Below are 24,416 nucleotides of genomic sequence, written 5' to 3' on the forward strand. Positions count from 1 at the left end.
CTCCTTAGTGAATACCGAACCAAAGTACTTGTTCAATTGGTCTGCCATTTCTTTGTTCCCAGTTATGACTTCCCCTGATTCTGACTGCAGGGGACCTACGTTTGTCTTTACTAACCTTTTTCTCTTTACATATCTATAGAAGCGTTTGCAGTCCGTTTTAATGTTTGCTGCAAGCTTCCTATCGTACTCTATTTTCCCTGCCTTAATCAAACCCTTTGTCCTCCTCTGCTGAGTTCTAAATTTCTCCCAGTCCCCGGGTTCGCTGCTATTTCTGGCCAAATTGTATGCCACTTCCCTGGCTTTAATACTATCCCTGATTTCCCTTGATAGCCACCGTTGAGCCACCTTCCCTTTTTTATTTTGACGCCAGACAGAGATGTACAATTGTTGTAGTTCATCCATGCGGTCTCTAAATGTCTGCCATTGCCCATCCACTGTCAAGCCCTTAAGTATCATTCACCAATCTATCCTAGCCAATTCACACCTCATACCTTCAAATTTACCCTTCTTTAAGTTCTGGACCATGGTCTCTGAATTAACTATTTCATTCTCCATCCTAATGTAGAATTCCACCATATTATGGTCACTCTTCCCCAAGGGGCCTCGCACAACAAGAATGCTAATTAACCCTCTCTCATTACACAACACCCAGTCTAAGATGGCCTCCTCCCTAGTTGATTCCTCGACATATTGGTCTAGAAAACCATCCCTTATGCACTCCAGGAAATCCTCCTCCACCATATTGCTTCCAGTTTGGTTCGTCCAATCTATATGCATATTAAAGTCACTATGTTAACTGCTGCACCTTTATTGCATGCACTCCTAATTTCCTGTTTGATGCTCTCCCCAACATTACTACTACTGTTTGGAGGTTTGTACACAACTCCCACTAATGTTTTTTGCCCTTTGGTGTTCTGCAGCTCTACCCACATAGATTCCACATCATCCAAGCTAATGTCCTTCCTAACTATTGCATTAATCTCCTCTTTAACCAGCAATGCTACCCCACCTCATTTTCCTTTTATTCTATCCTTCCTGAATGTTGAATACCCTTGGATGTTGAGTTCCCAGCCCTGATCATTCTGGAGCCACGTCTCTGTAATCCAAATTACATCATATCTGTTAACATCTATTTGCACAGATAATTCATCCACTTTATTACGGATACTCCTTGCATTAAGACACAAAGCCTTCAGGCTTGTTTTTTTAACATCCTTTGTTCTTTTAGAATTATGATGTAGTGTGGTCCTTTTAGTTTCTTGCCTTTGTTTACTCGGCCTTCCACTATTGCTTGTTACCTTTCTACCATCTGTTTCTGACTCCATATTACTTCGCCCTGTCTCGCTGCATAAGTTCCCATTCCCCTGCCATATTAGTTTAAACACTCCCGAACTACATTAGCAAATGTTACCCCCAAGGAAATCAGTTCCAGTCCTGCCCAAGTGCAGACCGTCCCTTTTGTACAGGTCCCACTTCCCCCAGAACTGGTTCCAATGTCCCAGGAATTTGAATCCCTCCCTCTTGCACCACTACTCAAGCCACGTATTTTTTCTAACTATCCTGCTCCCTCTACTCTGATTAGCATGTGGCACTGGTAGTGATCCAGAGATTACTACCTTTGAGGTCCTACTTTTTAATTTAACTCCTGGCTCCCTAAATTCAGCTTGTAGGACCTCTTCCCACTTCTTACCTATATCTTTGGTACCTACATGTACCACGACAACTGGCTGTTGACCCTCCCTCTCCAGAATGCTCTGCAGCCGCTCCGAGACATCCTTGACCCTTGCACCAGGGAGGCAACATACCATCCTAGAGTCTCGGTTGCGGCCGCAGAAACTCCTATCTATTCCCCTTACAATAGAGTCCCCTATCACTGTAGCTCTCCCACTATTTTTTCCCGCCCTTCTGTGCAGAAGAGCCACCCATGGTGCCATGAACCTGGCTGCTGGTACCTTCCCCTGGTAAGTCATCTCCCCCAACAGTATCCAAAATGATATATCTGTTTTGGAGGGAGATGACCACAGGGGACTCCTGCACTACCTTCCTGCTCTTGCCTTGTCTCTTGGTCACCCATTCACTATCTGTTCTAACCCTTCCCTGTGGTGTGACCAACTCACTAAATGTGCTATTCACAACATTCTCAGCATCGCGCATGCTCTAGAGTGAGTCCATCCGTAGCTCCAGTGCCATCATCCTTCCTTAAATACGGAGACCAAAACTGTATGCAGTACTCTCGATGTGGCCTCACTGTACAGTTGTAGCAGGACTGCTCTGCTTTTATACTGCATCCCCCTAGCAATAAAGGCCAATATTCCATTTGCCTTCCTGATTATTTGCTGTACCTGCATACTAACTTTTTATGTTTTATGCACAAGGACCCCCAGGTCTCTCTGTACTGCAGCACTTTGCAACTTTTCTCCATTTAAATTATAATTTGCTTTTCTATTTTTTCTGCCAAAATGGATAACCTCACATTTTGCCACATTATACTCCATTTGCCAAATGTTTGTCCACTCACTTAGTCTAGCTATATCCCTTTGCAGATTCTTTGTGTCCTCCTCACAACTTGCTTTCCCACCCACCTTTATATCATCAGCAAATTTGGCTACAATATACTCGGTCCCTTCATCCAAGTCATTAATATAGATTGTAAATAATTGAGGCCCCAGCACCGATCCCTGCGGCACCCCACTAGTTACTGTTTGCTAACCGGAAAATTAACTGTTTATCCCGACTCTCTGTTTTCTGTAAGTGAGCCAATCCTCTATCCATTCTAATATATTACCCCCAACCCCATGAACTTTTATCTTGTGCAGTAACATTTTATGTGACACCTTATCGAATGCCTTTTGGAAATCCAAATACACCACATCCACTAGTTTCCCCTTATCCACCCTGCTTGTTGAACCCCAGCAAACCACACCTGAAGTATTGCGTGCAGTTTTTGTCACCTTACTTAAGTAAGGATATACTAGCTTTGGAAGGGGTACAGAGACGATTCACTAGGCTGATTCCAGAAATGAGGGGGTTACCTTATGATGATAGATTGAGTAGACTGGGTCTTTACTCCTTGGAGTTCAGAAGGATGAGGGGTGATCTTATAGAAACATTTAAAATCATGAAAGGGATAGACAAGATAGAGGCAGAGAGGTTGTTTCCATTGGTAGGGGAGACTAGAACTAGGGGGCACAGCCTCAAAATACAGGGGAGCCAATTTAAAACCGAGTTGAGAAGGAATTTCTTCTCCCAGAGGGTTGTGAATCTGTGGAATTCTCTGCCCAAGGAAGCAGTTGAGGCTAGCTCATTGAATGTTTTCAAGTCAAAGATAGATAGATTTTTAACCAATAAGGGAATTAAGTGTTACGGGGAGAGGGCGGGTAAGTGGAGCTGAGTCCACGACCAGATCAGCCATGATCTTATTGAATGGCGGAGCAGGCTCGAGGGGCTGGATGGCCTACTCCTGTTCCTAACTCTTATGTTCTTATGTTCTTAAATTCCCTTTCATGAAACCATGCTGACTCTGCTTGATTGAATCATGCTTTTCCAAATGTCCTGCTACTGCTTCCTTAATAATGGACTCCAGCATTTTCCCAACGACAGATGTTAGGCTAACTGGTCTATAGTTTCCTGCTTTCTGTCTGCCTCCTTTTATAAATAGGAGCGTTACATTTGTGGTTTTCTAATCCGCTGGGATCTCCCCAGAATCCAGGGAATTTTGGTAGATTACAACCAATACATCCACTATCTCTACAGCCACTTCTTTTAGGACCCTAGGATGCAGGCCATCAGGTCCAGGGGACTTGTTCACCTTTAGTCCCATTATTTTAGCAAGTACTATTTCTTTAGTGATAGTGTGATTGTATTATTTCCTTCCTCCCGATAGCCCCTTGATTATCCACTATTGAGATGTTTTTAGTGTCTTCTACCGAGAAGACCGATACAAAATATTTGTTCAATGTCTCTGCCATTTCCCTGTTCTCTATTACTAATTCCCCAGTATAATCCTCTAGGGGGCCAACATTTACTTTAGCCACTCTTTTCCTTTTAATGTACCTGTAGAAACTCTTACTATCTGTTTTTATATTTTGTGCTAGTTTACTTTCATAATCTATTTTCCCTCTCTTTATTATTTTTGCAGTCGTTCTTTACTGGCTTTTAAAATTTTCCCAAACCTCTGGCCTCCTGCTAGTCTTGGCCACTTTGTATGCCCTTGTTTTCAATTTGATACTATCCCTTATTTCCTTAATTAGCCACGGCTGGTTATCCCTTCTCTTACAGTCTTCCCTTCTCAGTGGGATATATTTTTGTTGAGAGTTATGAAATATCTCCTTAAATGTCTGCCACTGCTCATCAACCGTCCCACACTTTAATCTATTTTCCCACTTTAGCCAACTCTGCCCTCATACCTTTGTAGTCTCCTTTATTTAAGCTTAGGACCCTGGTTTGAGAACCAACTTTCTCACCCTCCAACTGAATTTGAGATTCAACCATGTTATGTTTACTCATTCCTCGAGGATCCTTTACTAGGAGATTGTTTATTAATCCTGTCTCATTACACAGTACCAGATCTAAGATAGGCGGCAGATGGCGACAGGCGGGAGCAGCGTGAGTGAGGCCTATAAAGGTCCACCGGGTGTTGGTGCACTGGTCGGGCGTCCGGGGTGATGCTTATCACTACTTTGGTGCCCTTGAAGGTCCCGACCCCAGGTTGAAATAGTTATTCGAATTTCTGTAGGACCTGTGAGCATGAACTTCGCTCCACAGATGAAATGGCGTGCACATCCCCCCATTTCCAGTTCATCTCGGCTAGCCAGCTCCTCCCTAAAAGCGCGGGACCATTCCCCGGGACAATCCAGAGTGGCAGCCGGTTCTCTGATCCATTATGTGTGACCATCAAATTTGCACTGCCGAGCACTGGGATGATCTCTTTGGTGTACGTCCGTAATTGCGTGTCAATGCGTTCCAGTTTAGGTCTGCTACCTTTGAGTGGCCATAGTCTTTCGAATTGTTGGAAACTCATAAGTGACTGGCTAGCTCCTGTGTCCAACTCCATGCATACCGGGATGCCATTTAATAGAACTTTCATCATCATGGGCGGCGTTTTAGTGTATGAAATGTGGATGTCTGCCATGTGAACCCGCTGGGCTTCAGCGTCCATGGCTGTGCCCCAAGCATCCAACTGCCTTGCAGACTCTTCGTCTGGTTCCTCTGCCTCATAAACTAACCTCGCTGTGGGTTTTCTGCACATTCTGGCCAAATCTCCTTTGAAATTGCAGCTTCTGCAGATAAAATGTTGAACCCTGCAGGTTTTCGCATTTTGTCTGCCCCCGCATCTCCAGCATGAGCTGAGATTGTTGTGGACAAAGGGACTGTTACCAGGCATTCCTCTCTGATTGTCTCTTTGATTACTCCTGATCACTCTGTTGCTGTGTGTCAATGGTCCCATCCTGGGACGCATTGTCCTTTGTGATGGTGTGACTTGCCGATCCTTCTGCCATTGTCTCTGTTGCTGTCTCATCCTGGAATCTGTTGCTGCCTGGGCGGTGTCGAATTGCCCTTGCCTGCCTGCCTGGGCGGTGTCGAATTGCCCTTGCCTGCCTGCGGGGTTCTGTATCGCTTTTACAAAATTAACTCCCTGGTTCATCACCACGTTGAAACCAGGGCTGCTTGCATAAATTATCTTGGTCTCCTCTTCCCCTGACATGAAGGTCTGAGCTATCAAAGCTGCCCTCTCCAAAGTCAAGTCCTTGGTCTCAATAAGATTCCTGAAAATCCCGGCATGACCAATGCCCTCAATGAAGAAATTCCTTAACATCTCCCCCCTGCAAGCATCTGTGAACTTACAGAGGCTGGCCAAACACCGAAGGTCCGCAACGAAGTCCGATATGCTTTGTCCCTCCCGACGTCTGTGTGAATAGAATCGGTGTCGGGCCATGTGTACGCTGCTCGTCGGTTTGAGGTGCTCACCGATCAGTTTACTGAGCTCCTCAAAGGTTTTGTCCGCTGGCTTCTCAGGTGCGAGCAGATCTTTCATCAGCGCATACGTCTTAGGCCCACAGCTGGTCAGTAGGTGCAACCTTCGCTTGTCGGCTGCTGCTTCTCCCAGCCAGTCCTTCATGACAAAGCTCTGCTGGAGCCTCTCACTGAAATCGTCCCAGTCCTCACCAACACAGTACCTTTCATCTGTGCTACCGGTGGCAATTCTCGAGAGTCGTTGATTCCCGTTTTCCGTCGCCAAATGTGGTGTCTCTGCACTGTACTATAAAATCACACGAGGCATATACTGCAGACAAGGTCACTACATGACCTGCACCTTTATTCCCAGGACCAAGGAGTGCTGAGCCTGCGTGGAACCTCCCTTTAAATACCTGGCTGACCAGATGAGGAGTGTCTCCCACAAGTTCACCCCCTGTGGTCAAGTTGTGTATTTCACAGTTGTATACAGTGTACAGTGTTGTCATATATTGGTCACAGTTATGTGAAGGTTACAAACATGACACCAATTGAACAAGTACTTTGGTTCTGTCTTCACAAAGGAAGACACAAATAATCTTCCCAATGTACTAGGGGTCCGAAGATCTAGTGAGAAAGATGAACTGAAGGATATCCTTAATAGGCGGGAAATTGTGTTAGGGAAATTGACGGGATTGAAGGCCGATAAATCCCCATGACCTGATAGTCTACATCCCAGAGTACTTAAGGAAGTGGCCCTAGAAATAGTGGATGCATTGGTAATAATTTTCCAACAGTCTATCGACTCTGGATCAGTTCCTATGGACTGGAGGGTTGCTAATATAACACCACTTTTTAAAAAAGGAGGGAGAGAGAAAACGGGTAATTATAGACCAGTTAGCCTGACATCAGAAGTGGGGAAAATGTTGGAATCAATCATTAAGGATGAAATAGCAGCACATTTGGAAAGCAGTGATAGGATTGGTCCAAGTCAGCATGGATTTATAAAGGGGAAATCATGCTTGACAAATCTTCTGTAATTTTTTGAGGATGTAACTAGTAGAGTGAACAAGGGAGAACCAGTGGATGTGGTGTATTTGGACTTTCAAAAGGCTTTTGACAAGGCCCCACACAAGAGATTGGTGTGCAAAATCAAAGCGCATGGTATTGGGGGTAATGTACCGACGTGGACAGAGAACTGGTTGGCAGACAGGAAGCAGAGAGTCGGGATTAACGGGCCCTTTTCAGAATGGCAGGCAGTGACTAGTGGAGTGCCGCAGGGCTCAGTGCTGGATCCCCAGCTCTTTACAATATATATTAATGATTTGGATGATGGAATTGAGTGTAATATCTCCAAGTTTGCAGATGACACTAAACTGGATGGCGATGTGAGCTGTGAGGAGGACGCTAAGAGGCTGCAGGGTGATTTGGACAGGCTAGGCGAGTGGACAAATTCATGGCAGATGCAGTATAATGTGGATAAATGTGAGGTTATCCACTTTGGTGGCAAAAACAGGAAGGCAGAATATTATCTGAATGGTGGTAGATTAGGAAAAGGGGAGGTGCAGCGAGACCTGGGTGTCATGATTCATCAGTCATTGAAGGTTGGTATGCAGGTACAGCAGGCGGTGAAGAAGGCAAATGGTATGTTGGCCTTCATAGCTAGGGGATTTGAGTATAGGAGCAGGGAAGTCTTACTGCAATTATACAGGACCTTGGTGAGGCTCCACCTGGAATTTTGTGTTCAGTTTTGGTCTCCTAATCTGAGGAAGGACGTTCTTGCTATTGAGGGAGTGCAGTGAAGGTTCACCAGACTGATTCCTGGGATGGCAGGACTGACATATGAGGAGAGACTGGATCGACTGGGCCTGTATTCACTGGAGTTTCGAAGGATGAGAGGGGATCTCATAGAAACATATAAAATTCTGACGGGACTGGACAGGAAGAATGTTCCCGATGTTGGGGAAGTCCAGAACGAGGGGACATAGTCTTAGGATAAGGGGTAAGCCATTTAGGACTGAGATGAAGAGGAACTTCTTCACTCAGAGAGTTGTTAACCTGTGGAATTCCCTACCGCAGAGAGTTGTTGATGCCAGTTCATTGGACATATTCAAGAGGGAGTTAGATATCGCCCTTGCGGCTAAAGGGATCAAGGGGTATGGAGAGAAAGCAGGAACGGGGTACTGAAGGAATGATCAGCCATGATCTTATTAAATGGTTGTGCAGGCTCGAAGGGCCGGATGGCCTATTCCTGCACCTATTTTCTTTGTTTCTATGTTTCTATGTTTCTGCTCCCTGGTTGGCTCCGCAACGTACTGTTCAAGGAAACTATCCTGGATACACTCTATGAACTCTTCCTCAAAGCTACCCTGGCCAATTTGCTTTGTCCAATGAATATGAAAGTTAAAATCGCCCATATTATTGCCGTTCCTTTTTTACAAGCCTCCATTATTTTTTGATTTATACTCCGTCCAATAGTGTAGCTACTTTTAGGGGGCCTATAGACTACGCCCACCAGTGACTTTTTCCCTTTATTATTCCTTATCTCCACACAAACTGATTCAACATCTTGATCTTGTGAGCCAATATCGTTTCTCACTAACAGCACTAACGCATTATCTAGGTTGACACTATGTTGTGCTACTTGAGGGAGGTAGGCATTGTCTTTCACACAATCTATTAAACTGAGATCTTGTTTTGACATTAAACTGAGTCTTTGTCTGCTTACTCAGGTGGATGTAAAAAATCCCATGGTACTATTTGAATGACAGCAATGTGTCCTAGCCAGTAGTCTTCTATTGACCAGCCTTAATATAAACAAATTATCTGGCCATCTATTTACTATTTGTGACAGCTTGCCGTGTGCAAATTGACTGCTACATTTATCTACACAGTAACTGCACTTCAAGAAGTAATTCATTTTCTCGGAAAAATTGCAAATTATTTCTTTAATCCTGCTAGAAAATGTATTGTGGATGTCAGAGGAGGATAGGTTCGGGTTGACTGTGGTGACCTGCAATGGTAGACTAGTTCGTCAACACTCATTGTCTGGGCACACAATGGTTTATTCAGTGATGTATTGGATGGAAGCCAGCTCCTATGGAATTGTATCCCAGCATGAGTCAGCCCCCTCAGGAGAGGAGGAAAGAAAATTGGATTGAAAAAATAAATCCACCTTGTGCATTGCTATTGTGAACAATTCACTCGGCTTTTATGAGCCCTAATGTGAGCCTCGGTGACACTGGAGTGAAATTAACAATGTCCACTAGATTTCCCCAAGCTGTCCATGACTGTTGTGCACTGTAGGACATTTTCTGTTTCATCAATGATAACAATATAATTATTATTTAACACATTCATGCATTCCCAGTTGACCAAGTCATTTGCTTTATTTTAGTAGTGCCCTCTTCCTTAGGATGGGGTGGGTGGGGGCAGGTGTGGCCAGTGTGTGGTGCGGTGGGAGCAGGTGTAGTGATATTTATGGTCAATGTCACCTTATGGGCCCAGGCAAAAATTGAGCCAACAACGCACTTTCTAATTAGTCTGTTTATTTACTTTAACAATGTTGCAGGGGTGTGAAATGTTTAAGTATTAACGAGAAATCTGCCACAGCATAAACAAAGTAAATGAAATTTGAGACAAAGAACGGAGCGAAAAATAGAATTATACTTCTGCAAATAGCAGTTGTGCTGTTTTGTTAATTGAAATATGTTCTCTTGTCTTTAATTTCACTGTGGATAGGTATGTTGCCATTTTTTTTTCTTTTTCCAATTTACACCTCTTTTGGCCCCTCCTCTCCTGAACATTTTCTGGGTTACAATTCCAAAGTACTCTTCCTGTATCGCTCTCAAGTAACCACATCTGAGTCTTGACAGTGAGTGACAACAGAATAATCATCAAGTGCATCACCTGAACTGACCATCATCCAACGTACACATTTTGCAACAGGATCACTGTTACCCTGATCGTGATCAAGAGCTGAAATTCTGATGGATTTTCTCCTTTGTAGTGTTAGTGTACTAGCCAAGATCTGCTAACTCAATGAATCAAACCAGGTATCTTCATATCTCTATGGCATAATACAACATTATCTACTCGGCCAAAGAGGCTTGATGATCAAGGGAAAGTGATTGAAGCCTTGCTCCTGTGGACTGAAATATGCACACTGTTCATGATCAAAAGCCTATGGGCTAAAACCTCCACTTTTGAGCTTATCGCCCAAAAATGGGCGTTATTTCCGGCGTGGGCGGTAAAAAAGGGTTTTCAGATCGCCGGCTTCTCACCCATTCTCAAAACACCTAGTTTACATTTTGGAAAATGGGCGTTAGCTCGAGCGATATCAAATGGGTGATAGTGTTAAATTTTTTTGACCTTCTGCCGTAAAGTGTCGCCATTCTTAGCAATGGCATGGCAATGCTCGATTCCCGTGAGTCAGGAGGTCAAGGGTCAGTCATCATGAGATGCGCAGAAGAGGAGACAGAGAGAGGGGGAGCTCAGAGGCACTGAAAGCTTGTGTGGCTGTGGTGTGTGGTTGTCTGGCTGTTGTGGGAGGTCGACGGAGATTCACCAGCAGCAAAAAGCCTACTAAGCACGAAGAACATATTTGACACCGTGTTTTTGTCCAACAAATAAGAAATAACATGGAAGGGATGGAGGAGGCTCTGGAGCAGGTAGCCAGGAACACAGAGGTCTCCCAGTGGTCCCCGAGCACGGCACTCCACCCCTAGGTTCCGCACCACCACTGCGAAAGACAGATGAGAGCAAGGACCAAGATCCTGCTTCTGCATCAGAGAATGTTGCCCCCTCTGCACCGCCCCCCCGCTCCTGTACCCGTGCAACCACCATATCTGCCTTCATCCCCCTTAATGAGGCACCGCCTGAGGAGCTCCTCGGCCAATCGCCATGGAGTGAGGAGGGGAAGGGGTAGAGGTGGGGAGGAGAGGGGGGGAAGGAAAGTGAGGTACATGTGCGCAGGTGATGGCTGTGTTATATCTCCATCTGGGTGTATGCAATTTGTTGCAATGTATGGGGACTGGGGACCACACTCCTGCTTTGCCGTTTTATTCTGTGTTGGTGGACATGTTGAACATGTGATTTATGTCAATGGTGGAAAAAGTGCGGTGTGGGCGGGGGTTGGGTGTTATTGGCTGTGATACTTATGATTTCAGGCCAATGTTGGTATTAAACTTTTGTTATTGAACATAACCTTGTTGCATATTGTCTCAGATAGCTGGACCGTTACACACTGGTGATTCCTTACCATGAAAGAGTTAAATACAACTTAACATCAATCAACGTAAACTTTAACTGGCACCAAGCTGATGGGCATCATTGATGTCTGAGCTGCAAATCTTTCTGAATTCAGCTCCTCACGTAAGAGTGGGAATTAACAAATGCCAGCCACACCGCTGGCATTTGTTCCGGTTAGTTCCACTTTTTGTGGGCAGTTTTTTGAGCGAGCGATATTGTAGCCGATATGTGTGCGAGGTGGTGAAATTGACGATGGATGATCTCCATGGCCGCGAGTTTGGGTAAATATGCTCTTTACGACAAAAACAGTGGGCGGGCACTCATATTGAATCTTGGCGTTAATTTCGTGCAGAAAGTAACGCTGGGCGCTATTATGGCCGTTGATTTCGCCCATTCTGCTGATTCCACCCAAAAAAAATGGGCGGGCAGTAATATTTTTTCACGGCGTTAAGCCCATTCGGAAAATAACGCTCGGCGATAAGTCTCCTAAAAAAGCCCGTCAGTTTCCATTTTGTGCCAAAATGGGCGAGATATGGGCGTTATACGTCATTTCAGCGGTAAAATGGGTGTTAAGTGGGCGTTAAGCATGCAAAAAAAGTGGAGGTTCTAGCCCTATGAAATACCAAATTCTCCACATTGACTGATGAAATACATGTTACAACCAGAGGGATAAAGTTGCTGTATTTCTTTATGAACCAATGATGCATAGATTACATTACCATGAACAATGCTGCTCAAGTATAGATTTTGTGGATTCATTCTCTGGGAATGTAATGTTTTTTTGTTCTGTTTTCTCAGAAATTCATCCATTATGTAGAAGCAGTGATCCACTTGTAAGTTGGGTTGGAGGGAACTTGGCATATTTAATGACCTCCACCAGGCACCAGACTTCCTTGATTATCACCAGGTCCCAGATTCCTTCTGTTGTTATCAAGCCTTTAGCAAACTCTACTCGTGAAATATCAAGATAAAAACATGGAGATCGGTAGCCCAGATTGTTTGATTCCCCAGCAGCAGGAGGCTGCACAGTGGCAGGCAGCAACTGCGAGGAGGAATTTGGAATAAACGTTATATTGACAGCATAATAAAAATAACATGGACACACAGGTGATCTCTATATTTATTGTGTAGCTTTGCTCATAATGGAAGAATTCGAATTGTAAATCGTTTTCAGGCATTCTGAAAAAGTGCTTGTTCAGTTCACACAGGATTAATAAGTGAGAATTCATGCTGAATTCCTCACTCAAAGATTCAAATCATATCTTAATGTTTTCCTTGCATAATGGCATAGCGCAATAAAATATTACACAGATTATATTAATGTTCTGCTTCAGTAATTGACAATCACTACTATTTTATGAGGAGTATTTAAGTGATGTAGCACTTGTCATTTTGTAATACATATCAGAATCTGCATGGGGAACAGTTTGTACTCATCCAGGAAGACAGATTTGCTTACTTACATGAGTTTCTGGATGCACAGCATATTTTAATATCAGCACAACACTGGCAAAATATATGCTCCTTTGGCATGTTTCATAATGGAGGAATTAAAACTTGTAAGTGTCGACCAGACTTGTATGATGCTGAAGGGGAGTGACACATTGGCAATGAGTCTTCATATGTAAAATATTCTTCACCCGACCATTGAATAAAGATGGCTGCATATCGTGACACCACTATTCCGGCCAGAATGGAGGTGATTGGGTAATTCTCCCGTCAATCATACTTGGAGACCGCACTGCTGTAAATGACTGGGTTTGATTTTACACACATAATTTATATGTAGCTATCCTGCACTCACTGCAGTTTGCTGGAGATCTCACCGTGCCTTTATCGGGAGAAGTTGCTGCAGTTTCGGTCATGGGTTCTGTTTGCTGCATACCTTTTTAAATAGACTCTGTAAATAGACTTTGGTTGCTTTTCTGTCTGCTGAGTAAATACACTTGGTTTGATGTAAAATACAGTGTTTGCTGCAAGTCCTGCCATAAGTCCTACCCTGCCACCAACTCATTGGCTGATGCAGTGGTGTCAATAGACACTCCAAGTAAAGACTTCTGCAATACAGGTTGCAAGATTGTGATTCTGAGGATGCCCTAACTTCATCATAGATATAAAAGCAAAATACTGCAGAAACTCATCATAGCTATTCTGTTCTTCTCAACTTGATGAACTTGGACAGTAATTAGAAACATAGAAACATAGAAAATAGGTGCAGGAGCAGGCCATTCAGCCCTTCTAGCCTGCACCGCCATTCAATGTGTTCATGGCTGAACATGAAACTTCAGTACCCCCTTCCTGCTTTCTCGCCATAGCCCTTGATCCCCCGAGTAGTAAGGACTTCATCTAACTCCCTTTTGAATATATTTAGTGAATTGGCCTCAACTACTTTCTGTGGTAGAGAATTCTGGGTGAAGAAGTTTCTCCTCATCTCGGTCCTAAATGGCTTACCCCTTATCCTTAGACTGTGACCCCTGGTTCTGGACTTCCCCAACATTGGGAACATTCTTCCTGCATCTAACCTGTCTAAACCCGTCAGAATTTTAAACGTTTCTATGAGGTCCCCTCTCATTCTTCTGAACTCCAGTGAATACAAGCCCAGTTGATCCAGTCTTTCTTGATAGGTCAGTTCCACCATCCCGGGAATCAGTCTGGTGAATCTTCGCTGCACTCCCTCAATAGCAAGAATGTCCTTCCTCAAGTTAGGAGACCAAAACTGTACACAATACTCCAGGTGTGGCCTCACCAAGGCCCTGTACAACTGTAGCAACACCTCCCTGCCCCTGTACTCAAATCCCCTCGCTATGAAGGCCAACATGCCATTTGCTTTCTTAACCGCCTGCTGTACCTGCATGCCAACCTTCAATGACTGATGTACCATGGCACCCAGGTCTCGTTGCACCTTCCCTTTTACTAATCTGTCACCATTCAGATAATAGTCTGTCTCTCTGTTTTTACCACCAAAGTGGATAACCTCACATTTATCCACATTATACTTCATCTGCCATTCATTTGCCCACTCACCTAACCTATCCAAGTCACTCTGCAGCCTCATAGCATCCTCCTCGCAGCTCACACTGCCACCCAACTTAGTGTCATCCGCAAATTTGGAGATACTACATTTAATCCCCTCATCTAAATCATTAATGTACAGTGTAAACAGCTGGGGCCCCAGCACCGAACCTTGCGGTACCCCACTAGTCACTGCCTGCCATTCTGAAAAGTACCCATTTACTCCTACTCTTTGCTTCCTGTCTGACAACCAGTTCTCAATCCACGTCAATTGATGCAGTCTGTTATTGTGCTCTTCTGAGTTTTGTTTTATTCCTCCTTTGGAGATTGTTAGCACTCTGCTGTTTGATTGTCTCTGTATCACTGTACCCTGTGTTAATCTTATGGCATTAGTTACATTTTTTAAGAAATGGGAAAAAAAGGAAATCTTCATTCCAATAAGCTATCTATCCATATAAATATTGATATGTCCTTACTATACAGTATAAATGCACACGAGGCCCATACTTGAGAGAAGGTCACTTTGTGATCAGTTACCTTTATTACCAAGACCTCAAGTGATGAAGGTGGGTGGAGCTTCCCCTTTTATACCTGAAAGTCCAGGTTAGGAGTGTCTCCCACCAGTTCACCCCCTTGTGGTCATTGTTCTCACAGTGTACAACTTAGGTCAGATTATACATGGGTTACAATGATAGTTGAATACATGACATCACCTCCCTCCCAAAGTCTTATTGGGATCACAGTTTAAGTCTCTCTGGTGGTTTACGCTCCCTTGTAGAGCACCTGAGTTGGGGCTCCGGTTGTTGGGCGCTGGCCTGAGTGTCTGCTGTTTGCGGTGCCTCAGGCCTGTCCGGACTGCCCACAATGACTGGGCTCTCCTCCACTTGGTTCTGGTGTTCGGTCACCTGTGGTGGAGTAAACTCTATGACGTGTTTTTCCTCTGCTTCTTCTATGTGGTTGCTGAACCTCCTTTTAGTTTGATCCACGTGTTTGCAGCAGATTTGTCCATTGGTAAGTTTAACTACCAAACCCTATTCCCCTCTTTGACAATCACAGTGCCTGCAAGCCATTTGGGCCCTGCAGCGTAATTAAGGACAAAAACAGGTGCATTGACATCAATACATCACGCCCTCGCATTCCTGTCATGGTAGTCACATTGTGACTGACGACTGCTCTCAACAATTTCTTTCATAGTGGGGTGCATAAGGGATAACCTGGTTTTGAGCGTCCTTTTCATTAGCAGCTCTGCAGGTGGAACCCCTGTGAGTGAGTGTGGTCAGGATCTATTAGTCAACAGGAGGCGTGATAAGCGACTTTGTAGGGAACCCCCTTGGATTCTGAGCATCCCCTGTTTCATTATCTGCACTGCTCGTTCCGCCTGGCCGTTTGAGGCCGGCTTGAACGGTGCCGTTCTGACATGGTTGATTCCATTGCCTGCCATGAAGTCCTGGAATTCAGTGCTTGTGAAGCACGGGCCATTGTTGCTGACCAAGACATCCGGTAGACCATGGGCGGCGAACATTGCCCATAGACTTTCTATCGTGGCAGAGGATGTGCTTGAATTTAAAATGGCACACTCAATCCATTTGGAATAGGTGTCTACTACAACCAAAAACATTTTCCCCATGAAAGGACCTGCGTAGTCCACATGGATGCGTGACCATGGCTTGGCGGGCCAGGACCAGGGGCTAAGGGGGGCTTCCCCGGGTGCATTGCCCAGCTGAGCACACGTGTTGCACCTGCAAACACAAAGTTCCAGGTCTGCATCTATCCCTGGCCACCAAACGTGTGACCTGGCAATTGCCTTCATCATGACAATGCCCGGGTGCTCATTGTGAAGTTCTCTGATAAACACCTCTCTGCCCATCTGGTTTCCCCACAGTAGGCAATCGGCTTGAATCGAGAGTTCATCCTTGCGCCAATGAAACGGTTTAAATTCCTCAGGGCATGCCCCGTACGTGGCTGCCCAGTCCCCATTCAGGACACATTTCTTAACTAAAGACAGTAGCGGGTCTTTATTTGTCCAGACTTTAATCTTACAGGCTGTCACAGGTGAGCCTTCGCTTTCGAAAGCTTCAACAGCCATGACCATCTCAGCATCATGCTCAGTTGTCCCCTCAATGGTGGCTAGTGGGAGCCTGCTGAGTGCATCAGTGCAGTTTTCAGTGCCCGGTCTGTGCCGAATTGTGTAGCCATAGCCGGCTAACGTGAATGCCCACCTCTGTATGCGGGCCGATGCATTCGTATTTGTGGCCTTGTTGTTGGCCAAAAGGGACGTTAGGGGTTTGTGATCTGTCTCCAACTCAAATTTCCTGCCAAACAGGTACTGGTGCATTTTTTTTACTGCATATACACATGCTAGCGCTTCCTTTTCTACCATCCCATAGCCCCTTTCTGCCTGGAACAGACTTCTGGAGGCATGAGCTACCGGTTGTAACTGACCATTGGCATTCACATGCTGCAACACACACCCGACCCCACAGGACGATGCATCGCACGTTGAAACAAGTTTCTTACACGGGTCATATAACGTTAACAGTTTGTTGGAGCATAACAAATTGCGTGCTCTATCAAAAGCCCTTTCCTGGCTGCCCCCTAGACCCAATCGCGACCTTTGCGTAGGAGCACATGTAGCGGCTCTAACAGCGTGCTGAAGTTGGGAAGAAAGTTACCAAAATAGTTCAGGAACCCCAGGAACGAACGCAGCTCCGTCGTGTTATGGGGTCTGGGTGCTCTCTGGATCGCTTGCGTTTTGGACGCAGTAGGTCTGATCCCGTCTGCTGCTACCCTCCTCCCCAGGAATTCTACCTCTGGAGCTAAGAAGACACACTTTGCCTTTTTCATTCGCAGCCCTACCCGGTTCAGTCTGTGTAGCACCTCCTCCAGGTTGTGGAGGTGTTCTTCAGTATCGCGACCCGTGATGAGGATGTCGTCTTGAAAAACCACCGTCCCTGGAATCGACTTGAGGAGGCTTTCCATATTTCGTTGGAAGATCACGGCGGCCGAGCGAATCCCGAACGGACATCTGCTGTACTCAAACAACCCCTTGTGTGTCGTGATGGTGGTCAGCTTCTTCGACTCACTCGCCAGCTCCTGGGTCATGTAAGGTGAGGTCAGGCCCAATTTTGAAAAAAGTTTGCCACCGGATAGCGTCGCAAAGAGGTCCTCTGCTCTTGGTAGCAGGTACTGGTCTTGGAGTGACACCCGATTGATGGTGGCCTTTTAATCGCCACATATCCTGACCGACCCATCCGCCTTGAGCACCGGCATGATCAGGCTCGCCCAGTCGCTGAATTTGACTGGCGAGATGATGCCTTCCCTCAGCAGGCGGTCCAATTCGCATTCTATCTTTTCCCGCATCACGTACGGCACCGCTCTGGCCTTGTGGTGTACTGGCCTGGCGTCCGGGTTTATGTGAATCACTGCCTTGGTCCCCATGAAAGTGCCGATGCCGGGTTGAAATAATGAGTCAAATTTGTCCAGAACCTGTGAGCATGATACTCGCTCCACAGAAGAAATTGCATTGACATCGCCCCATTTCCAGTTCATGACAGCAAGCCAACTCCTCCCCAGTAGTGCGGGACCATCCCCCGGGACACATTAATGTGGAAGCAAGGCATCCTCGAATCCAAGGGAGTGCCTAAGAAGAAGAAGAATACAAATAGTAGTCTAGCAAGTATTTCTTTCTTGTCACACTCCTCCATCAAGTGACACTCTCAATTTTCTGTGTCACGCATTAAAAAAAGTATAAAGACATTTGTACAGACAGCTCTCCAGGATCAGAAAGCACAAGAGTCATAATATCTGAAACCTCGTAATTAACGTTATCAATGACACTTAAAAATTGCCAGCTAACAACATGATTCTGATCTCCTGCCTGAATGACAATTATACTCTGAATAAATTCAAGTAGTATTTATTTAAAAGCAATTGGACACTGCGGTCTTAAAGGGTGCACCACTTCCCCCTCGCAACGAAATAATACACTGTGCCTTACATGGAATAATACAGCCTTTAAATCTGGCTTATCATAAGCAATACCACAAAAATTCAGCTGATATAATTAAAACCAGTTCAACCATAATACAAAACCACTGTTAATTCAGCACTAATTGCTGATCTTATAGTTTTAGAGCAGATCAAAGGGAGCTTCATTTTATATCTAACCAGACTATACATAATCTGGGAATGCTTGAAATTGTTCAAAATTATGCATTCCTTTCACAACACTTTCATTCCTCAGCTTGATGAGCACAAAATTCAACCTAGCAAGTAACATGCATTCCCTCTGATAGTATAGCAGTCCGCAGGCGTGTCAGTTTAGATTATGAGCTGAAATCCAATTTGAAGCTCAAATCTAGAACCATCTGAGCTGAAGATGAGAGCGCTACTCACTGAGACAAGCTAACAATGAGACAGCAAAAAACTTGTACCTATGCAGTACCTTATTCCATCCTCAGGAGTTTCCAAAGAACCTTACAACCAATGGATTATTTTTGGAGTGCAATCACTGTTACATAAGCAAATATGATTGCGTATGGCTTGAGGATGCAAAGAGACTTCAAGTGGATATAGACAGGCTACGTGACTGGGCAAGAACATGGCAAATGGAATATAATGTGGAGAAATGTGAAGTTATCTACTTTGGTAGGAAAAATAGAAAAGCAGAGTATTTTTAAAATAGTGAAAGATTGGGAAATGTTGGTGTTCAGGGGGACTGCGGTGTCCTTGTACATGAATCACTGAAAGTTAGCATGCAGGTACAGCAAGCAATTAAGAAAGCAAATGGCATGTTAGCCTTTATTACAAGAGGATTTGAGTATAAAAATAAAGCCATCGTACTGCAGTTATTTAGGGCCCTGGTGACTCCGTATCTGGAGTATTGTGTACAGTTTTGTTCTCCTTATCTAAAGAAGAATATTCTTGCCATAGAGGGAGTGCAACGAAGGTTCACCAGACTGATTCCTGGAATGGGGGGATTGTCCTATGAGGAGAGATTGAGTAGAATAGGCCTATATTCTCTAAAGTTCAGAAGAATGAGAGGTGATCTCATTGAAACATACAAAATTCTTACAGGGCTTGACAGGGTAGATACAGGGAGGATGTTTCTCCCTGGCTGGGGAGTCTAGAACCAGGGGTCACAGTCTCAGAATAAGGGGTCGGCCATTTAGGACTGAGAGGAGGAGAAACATCTTCACTCAGAGGGCGATGAACCTTTGGAATTCTCTTCCCCAGACATCCATGGAGGCTCAGTCTTTGAGCATATTCAAGACAGAAATCGATAGATTTTTGGATATTAAGGGAATCAAGGGATATGGGGATAGTGCAGGAAAGTGGAGTTGAGATAGAAGATCAGCCATGATCTTATTGAATGGCGGAGCTGGCTCGAGGGGCCGAATGGCCTACTCCTGCTCCTAATTCATATGTTCTTATGTTCTTATGGCTTCATCACAAAACTGGGCACTTATAATGGAACTAGAGGATGGTGGTTGGCAGGGGGGGGGGGCGGGGGCAGGGGGGGAGTGGGGGGGAGTGAGGGGGAGGGGAAGGCCACTCTAATTTTGAATTTAGTGGGACTAAAGTGTTTTTTTTTTCTGAGATTCTACTGGAGGGGTCTCTATTTTGTTTTGAACTCATGGTCCTAAATAAGTAACTTGATCAGTGATTTTTTTTTTTAGTGAGTCCTAAAAAATATTACTACTGATCAATCCTAAAAAAATATCAATGTCCCTAATCGTTTAAAACAAATTATGCATTCAAATGTCACTATGCTGCGTAGAAATGCTGTCTGAATTAGACTATTGATTTGAATTTCATATTACTAGGAACAGCACAAGCTGGTTTAATATTGACATCTGGGGCTTTTGTAGCAAGCTGCATAAGCACACATTTTTTTCAGGCAAGTGAATATCAATTAATGTCTAGCTGTCAGGCAAAGAATATTTCAAAGAATATAAATTAACCACCCAACACATCTTCCTCTTTCAGCATTCCGAAGGGACTGTTCCCTCCGCGACACCCTGGTCCACTCAATCACCCACAACAACCCCCTCCCCTTCCCACGTCACCTTCCTGTGCAATCGCAAGAGTTGCAACGCCTGCCCCTTTACCTTCTCCCCTCCCACGGTTCAGGGCCCCAAATACTCCTTCCAGGTGAAACAGCGATTTACTTGTACTTCTTGCAATTTAGTATACTGTATTCACTACTCACAATGTGGTCTCCTCTACGCTGGGGAGACTAAACGCAGATTACGCGACCGCTTTGTGGAACACCTCCATTCAGTCCGCAAGCATGATCCCGAGCTTCCGGTCACCTGTCACTTTAATTCCCCGCTCCACTCCCACTCTGACCTCTCTGTCCTCGGCCTCCTGCACTGTTCCAAAGAAGCTCAACGTAAGCTCGAGGAACAGCACCTCATCTTTCGATTAGGCACTTTACAGCCTTCTGGACTCAAACCATAACCTCTGCCCCTATTTTTTCACATGGCAGCTGTTGATGTTTCTGCCATTCCCATTTGCATCTCTTTTGACTCATCTTTTGTTTCTTGTCCCATTAACATTTGCTTTTGCTTTGTATGATCATCCCTTTTGTCATTTAATCTTTCCTGCCTTCCACCCTCCCACAAACCTTTCCTTTTGTTCTTTCATCCCCGCCTCCTTTCCCTGCCTCTGCACCTGCTTAAAACCTGATACATCTCTAATTTTTTCCAGTTCCGATGAAAGGTCATCGACCTGAAACGTTAACTCTGTTTCTCTCTTCACAGATGCTGCCCGCCCTGTTGAGTGTTTCCAGCATTTTCTGTTTCTATTTCACATTTCCAGCATCCGCAGTATCTTGACCTTGTAAAGAATATTTTAACATGCGAACATAGATTTAATGCAGAGACATTGGATCGCACCTGTTCATGATCAGCATTGTTGGTGTGTGGGGTACCCGCTCCCAGCTCGATCCCGCCCTCTCAACACAATCTTCTGTTGATGGGGCTTGTTAAGCCTGTCCTGCGAGGTTCATAGAATCATAGAATCATAGAAATTTACAGCACGGAAGGAGACCATTTCGGCTCCTTGTGTCCGCGCCGGCTGACCAAGAACTATCCAGTCTAATCCCACTTACCAACTATTGGTCCGTAGGCCTGCAGGTTACGGCACTTTAAGTGCACATCCAAGTATTTCTTAAATGTGGTGAGGGTTTCTGCCTCTACCACCCTTTCAGGCAGTGAGTTCCAGACCCCCATCACCCTCTGGGTAAATAAATTTCCCCTCATATCTCATTTAAACCTCCCCCCAATTACTTTAAATCTATGTCCCCTGGTTGTTGACCCCTCTGTCAAGGGAAACAGGTCCTTCCTATCCATTCTATCCAGGCCCCTCATCATTTTTATACAATCCAATCATGTCTCCCCTCAGCCTCCTCTGTGCCAAAGAAAACAGACCCAGCATCTCCAATCTTTCCTCATAGTCAAGATTCTCCAGATCAGGCAACATTCTTGTAAATCTCCTCTGCACCCTTTCCAGTGCAATCACATCTTTCCTGTAATGTGGTGACCAGAATTGTACACAGTACTCCAGCTGCGGCCTAACCAGTGTTTTATACAGTTCAAGCATAACCTCTTTGCTCATGTATTCCATGCCTCGACTAATAAAGGCAAGTATTCCATATGCCTTCTTAACTCATTCGCTTCTCGGCCTTTTGGCTAAGATCATGCGTAACTGACCTGACAGGGGAGTAACAATGACCCCAACGTGGTTCTCCCTGGATCAGGAAGGTGGTTCTCCTATGCTTTTTGGAAATAGGAGGTGGGTGGGGTGGCCTGACCCATCCACCTCCACGGAGGTGTGTGGGGTTGCTGACCCATCCACCTCCATGGCACGAACCTGGTATTGCAGTACTTCCAGGAATGGTGCTTGGGCTCTAGGCCTTTTGGCTAAGAGCATTAGCGCAGGGTGATCCTTGATGTGTGCAAGGTGACCTCTGGTGTTTGTGATCTGACAAAGAATTGGAAAGATTGGCTACGAAAAAAAAAAAAATGCCTTCTTAACCACCTTATCTACCTGGTCTGCTACCTTTAGAGATCTGTGGACCTGCATTCCAAGGTCCCTTTGTTCCTCTACACTTTTCAGTGTTGTGCCATTTAACGTTTATTCCCTTGTCTTGTTAGACCTCCCCAAATGCATTACCTCAGATTTATCCGGATTGCATTCCATTTGCACTGTTCCGCCCACCTGACCAGTACATTGATATCTTCCTGCAATCTGCAGCTTTCTTCTTCATTATCTACCACACAGCCTATTTTAGTATCATCTTCAAACTTCTTAATCATACCCCTAACTTTCAAGTCTAAGTCATTAATATATACCACAAAAAGCAAGGTTCCCGGCCAATTAACAGGAATTGAGTCTCATGAAGTCATCTGATGATGCATCATCAGCCGGTTTCCTTAAAGGGACCATGGCCAACTATTTTGACAGTTGTTCTGTCAGTGTTCTACAGCATTGAGGCACTGACAAACACTGCACAAAGGTGCATGGCTGCACCCAGGCTCTCTCATGACTCCCTCTGGATGCTTATGGAGGGGGTCACAGCACGCAGGAGGTTCTCTTCACTTCCAATGGACAGAAGAGACCTCCCCAGGACACCAACACCGCCTGGTTGCACATTGCACAGGAGGGCACAAGCAAGGATATCATCAGAAGGACCTGCAGTGGAGCAAACTTTTCAATGATCACAGTAGATCACAAAACGTTACTGCAAAGCCACACTCAACCTCATCCTGCTGTGCCACTCATCACATCCCCATCACTATGCTTTCCCTACCCTATTCCTGCACATCCTTATTCACACCAACTAACCTTGCACCTCCACCCATCCCTCTCTCTCTCTACTTTATCACCTCCCCATCTCACTAGTCACCCGTCACACTCACCCGCATCATTGTCCCATCATGCCAACTAACAACACATAAGGGTAGGCACTTGGGCCTTATAGCCAATGTTCATGTAGAGTTTCTGTGAATGTGTTGTCAAACATTGAAATATTTATTTTGAACACTTTGTGCACTTGGACAGATTTGTGTGCACCTTAGTGAGTGGAGTGAATGGTCAGACATAAGAGTAACCTGCACAATGGTGCTAAGTGTGAAAGGAATGGCTTGTGCATTACAGGGATGCTTTATGGTGCTGGTACGGGGTGGTGCCAACCTAGTGCATCATGTGGCAGCCTGGGTGCACAGCATCAGGTGAAGTAAATGTGGCAATGATGAGGCCATCCCTGGCCTCCCGGGCAGCATAATGTCCTATGCAGCATCAGGTGATCGCAGAGAAGGTTGTTGTTGTTGGTGGTGATGCTGGTTGCGTTTAGTGATGTTGGTGTTGGGCTGAGCGTGGTGGGATTCTGAGGACCAAGGTGGGATTATTTCAAGGTTGTTACTGCTGGAATAGATGGCAGGTGAGGTTGAGATGACAGAAGTGATCTGTCAATGGTGAGAGAGGTTGCCCCAGGGAGGTGACAGTCAATAGAGAGTTCACTGCAAACACTTCCAAACTACAGACAGCTCAAAGGTTTCTTCCAAATCCTGAAGGCTTCAGCCTCTGACATTGGAAAGTGAACAGCAGTGAAATGGTAGCTTTTATATTACTTCTGCAATTGTCATCTAGCCAAAGCAATGGAGAGTCACTGAGAAAAAGAAAGAAGAAAGAGAGACTTACATTTATATAGCGCCTTTCATGACCACCAGACGTCGCAAAGCACTTTACAGCCAATTAAGTACTTTTGGAGTGTAGTCACTGTTGTAATGTGGGAAATGTGGCAGCCAATTTGTGCACAAGCAAGCTCCCACAAACAGCAATGTGATAATGACCAGATAATCTGTTTTTTTGTTGTGTTGATTGAGGGATAAATATTGGCCAGGACACCGGGGATAACTCTCCTGCTCTTCTTCGAAATAGTGTCATGGGATCTTTTATGTCCACTTGAGAGAGCAGATGGGACCTCAGTTTAACATCTCATCCAAAAGACATCACCTCCAACAGTGCAGTTCTCCCTCAGTACTGCACTGGAGTGTCAGCCTAGATTTTTTTTGTGCTCAAGTCCCTAGAGTGGGACTTGAACCTACAATCTTCTGATTCAGAGGCAAGAGTGCTACCCACTGAGCCACAACCCAACGCACTTACCTGACGTGAAGCCCAAGAGATGGCAAACTCGT

At 45.0% G+C, this 24,416-nt stretch overlaps 1 non-coding gene across 1 annotated transcript; it reads left to right on the top strand.

Annotated features, from left to right (window-relative positions):
* Nucleotides 1-21,888: 21,888 nt before the first annotated feature.
* LOC139266427 (U2 spliceosomal RNA) lies at nucleotides 21,889-22,085 on the top strand. Its single transcript, XR_011593707.1, has one exon. It is a non-coding gene; the product is annotated as a U2 spliceosomal RNA (small nuclear RNA).
* Nucleotides 22,086-24,416: the final 2,331 nt, after the last annotated feature.

Source organism: Pristiophorus japonicus, chromosome 6 (assembly GCF_044704955.1).
Source record: "Pristiophorus japonicus isolate sPriJap1 chromosome 6, sPriJap1.hap1, whole genome shotgun sequence".
NCBI classification, from domain to species: Eukaryota; Metazoa; Chordata; class Chondrichthyes; family Pristiophoridae; genus Pristiophorus; species Pristiophorus japonicus.